The sequence below is a fragment of the Myotis nattereri genome, assembly GCF_964212035.1.
Source record: "Myotis nattereri genome assembly, chromosome: 12".
Taxonomy (NCBI): domain Eukaryota; kingdom Metazoa; phylum Chordata; class Mammalia; order Chiroptera; family Vespertilionidae; genus Myotis; species Myotis nattereri.
The window spans coordinates 60,415,513-60,427,013 of record NC_138087.1 but is presented as its reverse complement, the minus strand read 5'-3'; positions in this window follow the sequence as shown (position 1 = coordinate 60,427,013).

The following is an 11,501-nucleotide window of genomic DNA, read 5'->3' as shown; positions in this document are numbered from 1 at the left end:
TTCCTCAGATGATCCACCAAAAGAACAAATTCCTCATCATTCCAGATTTATCTCCATATGCCCCCAAGTGGCTATTCCAAAAGTGTTCTCTTATCCCACCACACCCTTTTCTCATCCTTTTTTTTTTTTAGGAGATAGCTTGGTATTGATCAAGAAAATAGAGCACGCCTCCCTGCTTACAGACCCATCTGTAATTATACATATCATGACATTGTTTTCTCTAGTTTTACAAATGTCTTTTTTCTCTTCAGAGCTAACCCTGTTCCTTGGGCTCTTGACCTCAGTCCCCTCAGTTTGCCCAAGTCGCTTTTTCTATCCATTATAACACGTTTCCTATAGCTTCATTGATTTCCTTCCCCTGGAATCATTCCTCTTAGGACATATATATACCTCTCATCCCTAAAAAAGACCTCCCTGGATTCCATTTCTGCCCTCAGATACTGCTATAGCTTCCTGCTCCCTTCTCAACCATCACTTCACTTAATACTCCTTCAGTGCTTAACTTGTGATGTATCTTGCACGCCTGCTCCTCCAGGGAGACTGCTCAAAGGACACTTGCCAGTGATCTCTTTACTAACGAATCCAAAGGACGTCTTTGCCACAAATTATATAGTGGAACTTGCTTCTTAAATATTTATAAATTATTGGTTTCCTTTATACTCTTTCTCTCTCATTCTTCTCTTGCCCTTTTTAAAAGCACTGATTCTCAGTCTTCTGATGGGTCTATTTCTTCCTAGTTCACATCTTAAATATTGGTGTTTTCCCAAGGATTCTGTACTGGTGCCCTCCCCACTTCTCTTTCTACTATTTTTCCTCTGGCTGATGTCAACAATTATCATGGTTTTTACCTCCCCTCTATACAATAATGACTTTAATATATTCACTACCTTTGATCCCTCCTTTGGACTTATTATAACCAACTATATATTATACCAGCTGGCATCACCACAAAGAGATCTGTACAAATCAAACCCAACATTTCAAAGTTGATTTTTTTGTTTATATACTAACTTCAGATTTATTCCTTGCATGTCTTCTCTGTTACAGTGCATTCTGCATGATCCACTGAATGACCCCAAACAGAAGCCTTGTGAGTTTGTACACGCCTTACATTCCATCACTCACTGTACCTGTATCAGTCAGGATTTGATTTAAAAAAATATATATAGAACCACTAGGAATGAAGAAGATATGCATTTATATAGGAATTTGACCCTGGGAACTGTGGGAGCTGGCTGCTCCCCTGCATCTTGTGCTGGGCCTGGAACAGGAAAACTGTGGGAAACCCCGCAGGAACTGGAGGGGCCCTGGGCCAGCAGCTGCTCAAGCCATCATGAGCCAGCAAAGCAGTGACATGTTTGAGCTGCAGTGGTGCCCAGTGGCCCCACTGATATTTCCAGCATAAAAAGAATATTGCTGCTATTTTACTTCTGCCTCCAAATCTCACACAAAATGTTTTACCTTGTTCACGCCAACCTGAAACTATTCAGAGAAGGGAATTCTGAGAAACACAGGTCCAGATCAGCTAACTTGACACATAACAATATCCAATTAGACAAATCCTGCCCATTTCTAAAGTCTCTACCTTTATCCACATCTTTGCTGGTGTAACCCAATTTGAAATAACCTCCTTCTTCATGTAATTACCATCTGTTTTCTTACATCTAGTCCACCTCTCTGGACTAGATGTAAGTGCATGAATACATCCTTCATAGCACCACCACCCTGCTCTACCTATAAAAATTAACTGGCAGTATTAGCTCACGCATAGGCTCCATATTTCCCACAAAAATTAAGGTCAAGTACTTCAGGTTCACATAAAAACCTTTAAGATTGGGCCTCTAACTCTTGAAGGCTCGTGTCCATGACTCCTTGTCTTGCACTTTAGCAATTCTGGACCAGGTTAGTGTCTGCTCTCCCTACCACATACATTTATGAATTTACTCATGCTATACCTTCTGTCTCAATGCTCCCCATCCAAACCTTACCCCTTACACAGTTAATTGGGCTAAATCATTCTTATCCAGCTCAGGTGAAATTTTATTTGGAAATTCTTTCACTGATCTCCACCATACTTCCCCTTGGGCTGGTTTAACCTTCCTTCATTTAAGCTCTTGGGCATTTCACGTTCACAGCAACCACCCTAGTATTTTGAAGTTGCTTCAAGATGGTCATCTTGTGCCTTAGCGTCTAGCCAGGAAAGCCCCTCATAAAGAAGAATTGTTCAATTCAAAATATCAATAATGTCAATGAGATATCCTGATCTAAAGGCAAAAAGCATAGCGGTCAACTATTCATAATATTAGCGTAATTGACAATATTAGAACAAAATAGATCCAGAGACATAGAAGCATGGAACAGACTGTCAAATCTCAGAGGAAAGGCAGGAGTGAGGTGTGGGGGTGTGGGGGGTGGGAAGAGATCAACCAAAGAACTTGTATGCATATATGTATAACCCATGGACACAGACAATAATGTGGTGGAGGCCTGGGAGTGGGGAGACGGTGTGGGGGCAGGCTAGAAGAGGTCAATGGGGAAAAGGGGGGGACATATGTAATACTTCCAACAATAAAGATTTTTTAAAAAGAATTAGTAAAAAAAAGAAAGGAAGGAAGGAAGGAAGGAAGGAAGGAAGGAAGGAAGGAAGGAAGGAAGGAAGAAACAAGAAAGAAAAAAAAGAAACAAAAGTGCCAAAATGGTTAAAAAAAACAACAACTATTTTTTAGAAAGGTGAGAAATAAGACTTTTAGGGTGGCTTCAACTAGAATTTGGAATGGAATATATCACTCAAGGTCTAATCAAGAGACAGAAATCACACAACGATCTGAACAGAAAATAATTTTAAAAAATATTAAGTATAATGGTGATTGAAATAATGAGGGAACAGCCTATAATTTGTCATCCATAGCACTGATTCAGATTTGTTGGAAAGCAAAGCTCACTGGTTGGCAGAGAAGTGGCTGTGGTTCTGTGCCAGCACAACTTGCTGAAAATCCACCCTCCAGACTTCAGTGCATTGGGTCTGTGCATCAGCTGGTCTTAAATTACAATGGTAGGATTTTCTCTACAGCATTTCCTTACCTGTAGCAAAGACTACAGAGAGGCTGTGAGAGACTGCACTCCCTGGTGGACTCCCACTATTGGCATTTAGAATCTATAGGAGTTGGCAAAAGTAGGTTAATAATAATAAATGATAACAATAATGAATAAAGTCTGTGTTTTCATACTCACAACTGTAAATCTTTTTTTTTTTTTCCCCACCCCTGTATTCTTCTCTCTGTTTCCTAGTTGCAGACCTTTTTGATACTTGGGTGCATTTTCTGCTGTTGAGTTGTGTGAGATACTTCTGTATACTTATGACCCATTCCCCTTTTTGCAAAAAAGGGTGGGGAAGGAAAGGAGGGGGTCTGAGAGGAGCAGGGAGGAGAGGTGGGAGACAGAGAGGAGGAAGGAAAGGAAGAGAATAATAAAAACAAGCAAATGAGTTGCATAAAAATCAAAGAAGAAAAATTCAAATGGATAATAAGCATGCAAAACTGTTTAATTTTCCCAAACTCTAATTCATCATTGTATAATACTTCCTAATATTAAAGAGGGTTTGAAAAGTTATGAACAGCTCTAATGTTTTCTCTCACCCATTCTTTCATCACTTATAGATCATGATTTCAGTTGTGAGTTGGTGTTGGATAAATTACTCTCATATAAGTAATTTAAAGTTCATTACACCATTCAGAAGCCCAGATGGGGAAAAAAAGTATAAGAATAATGGCAAGCATTTAACAACAGGAAGCCACCAGGGACCATTAAAATTGAAAAAAATGCAAAATAAATATCTTGTCTGCCTGAATTAACTGATCTAATCAAGAAGCATGTTGCTGTTGATGCCATGATTACAGCGATATACCCCCAGGGGAAGCTGGAGCCTTTGTTTGCACTTGTGCTAAATGCTATCACAGGATTTATTATCATAGAACTAACACGTTTTCAAAACATTGCATTAAAGTTAACTAAGAACTATAACCAGGGAATTGAGAAATGAAGACCAAATATTCAGCATACCAAGTAGTTTTAATTATCTAAATATGAGAAAGCCACTATGATAAATAATAGCAACTAAAATTTTTGGAGAACTTACCGGATACTAGGCACAGTGACTAGTGCATTATCTCATTTCATCAACCTAGGAGATTGGTACTATTATTATCCCCATTCAATAGATGAAAAAATAAGATTAAAGAGATGAAGTTAAGGGTAGTACTATCTGACTACAAAGTGCATGCTTATTAAATGAAATATAGATATCCTTATCCCCATCAATTTTTAGTTCTGTATTTTTATTCTGATTTTAAACTTAAAAGTTGTACCTTTTAGAAAAAAAATAAAAATTTGAAAGTACAACAGAAAACAAAAAATATTAGCATATTGTCATATTTCCTTCTTTGTTTTTGTGTGCAAATATATGCTTTTTAGCTCAAATTGATTTCATCCTACATATCTTAGAATCTGTTTTGTTTTCCCTAATGTATGTCATAAGAAATTTCTAGCCCTAACCAGTTTGGCTCAGTGGACAGAGCTTCGGCCTGAGGACTGAAGGGTCCCAGGTTCCATTCCAGCCAAGGGCATGTACCTTGGTTGCGGGCACATCCCCAGTAGGGGGTGTGCAGGAGGCAGCTGATCGATGTTTCTCTCTTATTGATGTTTCCAACTCGCTATCCCTCTCCCTCCCTCTCTGTAAAAAATCAATAAAACATATTTTTAAAAAAACAAATTTCTAATAATATCCTAAAACATGTGTTTTAATCATTACAAAGTACTTACTCACATAGCTACATAATGATCTTTTCATCATTTCCGTAGTGTTAAACATTCAGTTTGTAATGTTTCAATTTGATAAATCTTCATGTATAGTACAATATTTGTATAAAGTCACTTATAAATTTTATTTTTATAAATTAATAGAAGTAGTATTAAATGGGAAGAAATCATAAAATAACTTCCAGAAAAATTGCAGCAGTTTCTAGAAGTTTGTGAGAAGGTACATTTTCTTGTCCTCTTGACCATAATATCTCCAGGCTATTATTTAATTTTAACATTTATAGACAAAATAATGTCTTTTGCCTTACTTTTAATGTCTTTCCTTCTTTTTTATATTGGATTTATTTCATTCCAAGCACCTTAAATAGGTCCCAATTAACTCAAACGAAAAGGAATTTTTTAAAAGAGAACTGGATACCTTGCAACATGAAAATTGAACAATGTGATCTCAATTGAAACTGGGTAATTCTGGAGATGCAGGTAACATGAATTAATGAAGAGTTTCTTGAAGCTGCTGCTGTTAGAACAACTGAACTTTGACTTTCATCTGGAAAGAGTGTTGATTGTCTTCGTTTGTGTGAAGAGGGGTACAGTTTGGGCAAGACCCTGTGGAGGAGAGGAGGCATGTTTCTCCGAAAGGCAACAATACACAAAAACAGCGAGCAACTGGCCCTGGCTGGGTAGCTTCGTTGGTTAGAGCGTCATCCCAATATGCCAAGGTTGTAGGTTCGATTCCACATTCAATAGCGACCACCTCACAAATCTGTCTAAGGTCCTCTAGCTTCACTAATAGCCAGGCAGTTTTTCCTCTTCACCTTTTCTCACTTAATACTTAACCTGCCCAGCCCTTCTTTTCTTTGTTTTCAGATTCCACCCTCGTCCCCCTCCCCCGCAACACACCCATCTTTGCATAATTTCATGTTCTTATTCAGAAAAAGATAGCCTTGTTGCTGCTCCCATAAGCAACCCTGTATACCTTCAGACATCACTTCACTCAGCAAGTAAATAATACCCCCCTTTCCATTCCCAGAACCCACTCTTATAGGAAAGCATAGGAAACTTGAATAGTGTATTTTTTTCCTTTTCTCATTGGCATTCGATATTCTTTACATGTGCTTATAATCAATCAATAGGAAGTTTTTAGTTTTTCAACTCCAATATATATTAGAGACAGAAAACCTTAATTAGAAGATATTGCCTTTCATAGCTGTAAGATTATCATTTCAATTTTGTTTTGGGAAATGAGAATGTATAAGGACTTTAAAATTAAAAAACAGTATGTGATTTGGTATTTTTCATATGCTGGTGCTATTTCCGTAGTCGTATGCTTCATCCAGAAATGTGGCACAGTGGTCAAAAAGAGAAGTGACATTAATCAGGTAGGGCCCTGTAGTAAATTTAAAAGATGTTAAGCAGAGAAAACTGTCATTTGTGCATTTCTAATGGATTTGGGCTTTGTACAAAAAACATGGTAGTTTTAAATTGTGATTTTAAAAAGTGGATTCTGTACCCTGGCGGAATACTTAATGCTTTGGGGTATGCTGTATTCATTTCTCATTGCCACAAATTCTGTAGCCTAAAATGAGAAGGGAAGTACATTTTTCCCCATGAGGGATTGTGACAATTTCTTAATTATAATTGAGGAGCTCTCTGAAAATGAGTAAGTGGTATATGAATTATTTAACTCTATAGCCCCCTTCAGGGTAGGGAAGAAGTAGGGCTTTTTCAGTTCTCCTTATATACTATTTTTAGATAAATCCTAGACTAACTGCTGTAACAAACAACCCCAACATTTCAGAGGGTTAATTAAATAAAGAATTATTTCTCACTTACGTTACAGTCTAGTGCAGGCAGATGGAAAGTCCTGTTCTCTGTGGTCATTTAGGTACCCAGGCTGTGTGTTCTCCCTCTCCCTCTAGGTTGTCCATCTTCTAAGGCCCTAATGTCCTTTCTTGGGTCCCCTACATATGGCCAAGAAATGAGGAAAATGTAGGGGGATGAGGACGGTGAGGAGAGAGAGAGCATTCGAAATTTAGAAGCCACCGGGACTGGAAGTGGTACCTCACATTTGTTAACCTCATTTCCTTGGATTTCTTTGGCCAGAATTCAGTTGCAAAGCCTCATTAACTGCAAGGGGGCCGGGAAACAGCCTGTCAGTGTGTCCAGAAACACAAATACTGGTGAGCAACAACTTTCTATGCCACAAGGTCACTGTGAAGACCCATGAAAGATGCTCCTCAGCATTTCCTGGGATACTTGGCAGTGCTAAAGTCACAGGGGGAAAAAAGGTGCACAGGGGTTCAGTAGTCACTTAGTTTACCACCACCCATACAATTTTAGTAATTAGGGAGAGAAAAAACAGAAATACAGGGATCTTGAGATTCAAAGGCTTGTTAGTGGAGAGTTGCAACAAGTAGCCGGAATCTCTTGATTTCTAGTTCAGTATCCTTTCTACCATGCCATATGTCTTCACAAAAAGTTTTGACATGTGATATAGAGATGTCATGTACTGTGGTGTCACTCTGAAAAGCAAAATGAGCAGCTGCAAGTCTCATCACTGAAAGCTTTTGATGCTTGTCTGGATAACATGTTTATTCACATGGACTTTTAAAAGGGCGTTATAACAATTTGTTTGCATGGCATCTTTCCTCCTAACTATTGAACTTTTTGTTTAGCTGGCTGTCTGGCAAAATAGAAATCCCCCAGTACCTGTTTAATTGTGAAATAGAGTAAATTACTCTCAGAACTTAGACATAAAATCACATTCTACAAGAGTTTACCAAGAAACAACACCACGTTGGGCAGGTGCGGGCAGGAGCGGATGTGGCCAAGCCTAAAAGTGGGCTTTCAGGCATGGCTTAAGGGAAGCTTGGAAAACACTCAAAGCCAGTCATGGAAACCAGGACACTTAGATTTGGACTGTCACTGAATAAAACCTAGAAAAGGTTGCTGTGCTTCTTCACCAAAGCTGAGAGCTGCGTGTCTCCAGCAGCTGTCCTTCCCCCCAGGGGTCCTGCTAAAGCTGCACTGTCTATTTAGAACAATACTCGCTTGATATAAGCCGGCAGTGAATCTGGCAGAGTATTTACCCACCGAAATCAGAAGCCAGTTGAGCCTAACAGGTAAAATGATCATGCTTACGGACAAAAACAGAGACACCATGTCCGCTATCAAATCCAAGACTAAATATGGGACTGACTATAAAGGGAAGTAGGCAGCTTTGAGCTGTAAGTGCACAGGGCAAGAAGTGAAACTAAAGAATTGAAGGGGATTGAAAAAGGCCCATGAAGACGCGTGACTTCACACTTGTTAAAAGAGTTCAGAATCAACAGCAAGCAGTCTCAACTCAGAGCTGCAAACATTAAGTCAGTCTCCACAAGTCACCCTTTTCATTTCCCTAAGACCGGTGGCTTGTTTCTGAGTTCTGTCAGGGAGAGGACCTGATGCTGGGATATTAAGGAAATTCAACATTTCTCATCACCTATGAAATTCATCGTGTCGAGTTTTGAGCTTGCTTGTAAGCATTAAGACAAATTCCATATGCCTCACAGCCAGGAGGTTCCAGGTCACTGTTCATCACTTATTATGCAACCATGTAATTCGTATAACATCAGCATCACATGATCACAGGTGGTGATCCAGGTTTCTAACACCCTAGGCTCATTTCATGGATGAACACCCTTGGGGTGGCTTAAGGGTTATCTGCAAGATTAATTCCTTCAACCTGCACCCCAGCCTGGCCATATGGTCCCAGGCTCTCTGGGAGGATCCTTCCAGGGCAAATGCTACAGTGCCGATTCACAAAAGCACCTGGAGATACAAAGTGTAGCTGATTCATTAGATTATTGGTGTCAGGTGCAAAAAGAAAACTCTAGCAAATCAGAACAATAGAGTGACTTTGACACTTGGATGCAGGCATTTTATAGAGATTTAGGGAAGGGACCAAAAAACCTGAGAGATAGAAAATGTGGAAGCCTTTGTCTCCCTATGCCCTCCAGATCTTAACCAACTCCCAAAAAAGACATATAACTGTTTCATAAACCAAAACAATAATCAGAAAAACCATAGGACAAATAAAGTGCATTATAATGTCGCAATTAATAGAGGAAGCACAAGTATTATAAAATGGTAAAGAAAGAGATAAAGAAATATGGACTAGCCTACCAAGAATATAATTCCTAAAACTTAGTGTGTGAGGTCCTTGCTGCCTTTTTTGCGAAAGACACACAGGAAGGTACTACTTTTCTTTGGTTTTAGAAAAAATTAAATATTAGGAGGAAATGAACCACAATTACCCTCTCTAAATACTCTATCATATTTTACTATCTAGTGTTTGTTGCCATGCTTCATATTTTAGAGTTATAATCAGTATAAGTGCCATTTTATACTGACAATTCATTTTCTGTACAATTTTTCCATATGACTGAATAACTTTAAAATTTATTTTCTTATAATATATATATATGCTAAAAAATTTATTTTCTTCTTAATACCTTTATTTGTTCCTATTTTATCACTCTCTACAAATATTCAATGGCTTTGCCACATCTGAAAAATTTTAGGCAGTTGTCAAGGGGCACAGTGGACATCCCTCCCAAAATGGAAGCAATCATGGCCCAACGCATCTTCTGCCAGAGCAAGCTCAGTGCCCGGCAAACTTTGGGTTCTGGAGGTAGCATACTTTACACCTTCTAATTCTACTCAGGCTCATATACATAAATGTAAAAACAAAGCAGAACAAAAAACCATCTCTGAATGGGGCCCAGCTAAAAAGTCTGCAAGGACCAGGTTATAGTTCAAGAAGTCCTGCCATGAGGGCTGTAAAATCGGGCAGACTCCCTGGTGGACCACAGAGATGCTGTGTGAAATTTATGGCAATTCCATGGGGAGAATCACAATGAAGGCACCATGGCAGCAAGGCCACTTAAACTAAGATTAAGAAGGTAATCAATTGGAATGAATTAATACCCCTAAATTGTGTGAATCACAACTTTTAATATTAAATTTTGTCATAAGATTTTGTCAAGTCCCAACACTTGCTTCAGTGGAATCCCAATCTATATGTCTACTTATTCCTCTGACTCCTACTTATTTGTTAGATCTAAACCAAAGTGTTATTTAATCATAGGAGACTTTCCTCACCCTCCCAATTTAAATGATCTCATCCCAAACTATCCAGAGTTATTTACTCTCATAGTCTCTGTTATTTTCCTTCACAATAATAATCACAATTGGTACTTTCAGTTGTGTGTATTTGATTTATATCTATATCCTCTTATATCTATGTCTATATCTAATCTAAGCATTATGTAAGCTGTAGTCACTAAGTCTGTTACTCAGTGCCTAGCATAGTGCCTGGCAATAAATTAAAGTTGAATGAGTGAGTGAATGAATGAATGAATGAATGAATACTCAACGAGTTTTTTTCTTTATATGAAGCCTTCTTATAAAGGTGATATAGCTCACCAGTTTAATGGAAATGGATGATGAACTAGTTAAAATCCTGGCTCTCATGGAGCTTTCATTCTAGTCATGGAAACTTTTTGAAAATATTACATCTAAGTTGACTCTTTAATTATTAGGTAGAGGTCTGTCCTGAAAAGGGAAATGTGGGAAGGGAGCATGTGATATACAGAGATGGTGGCAAATGCAGATTCTGTGGTGGAGTCAGATTTGGCAAATTTGATGAACAGAGAAGTGTCCAGTGGGTCTATAGAGCACAATAAGGAGATAATTACAGAGATGAGGTGGGGAAGTAGGCAGAAACAAGATCACGTAGGACCATCTGAGCTTAGATCAGAATCTTTCACTTTGTAGTAAGTGAAATAGAAGATCATGGAACATTTTAAGCAGAACAATAAAATCTAATTCACATCTTAAAAATATGATTTTTCCCTTTGTGAAAAATGGGTTGGGAATGAAGGTAGATGAAAAGAGCGGAAACAAGGGCATCAATTAATAGACTATTATTTTAGTGTAGGAGACATGCCGTGGCTTGAGCTAACATGATAGTTTGGAGGCAGACAGACAAGAGAGGACTTAGTACATATTTCCAACTTTAACAGGAGTTGAGGGTGGATTGGTTGTGAGACAATGAGGAAAAGAAAGAAATCAGAGATGACCCTACAATTTTGGCTAAAGAAAGTGGGTGGGGTAGTATCATTTACTGGGAGAAAGATCACTTTTGGTTGGAGGCAGGATCAGAAATCAAAATTTCTCTCTTTGGGGAATGTTAAGTTTAGTGTGCTTATTAGAAATCTAGCTGGAGATATCCAGTAGACAACTGTTGGATAGCTGAGTTCAGTGTTCAGGGAAGAGATCAGTTTGGGAAGAAAACATGGGGAAGTAATCAGCTTATAGTTGAGAAGAGAAAAAGAAGAACAAGGGCCAGGTTGGTTGCCAAGCCCATTTCCATTTTTAGGTTAACTAGAGGCCCAGTGCATGAAATTTGTGCATGGATAGGGTCCCTAGGTCTGTCGATCAGGGCCGATCAGGGCTGATCAGGGCCTTCTGGCTGCTGGCCAAAGCCTTCCTTCATTCCACGCCATCCCCTGGTGGTCAGCACACGTCATAGCAAGCGATCAAACTCCTGGTCTCCCAGTTGAACTCCTGAGGGAACACTTTGCATATTAGCCATATATATATTAGAGGCCTGGTGCAAGGAATTTGTGCACTCAGGGGAGGAG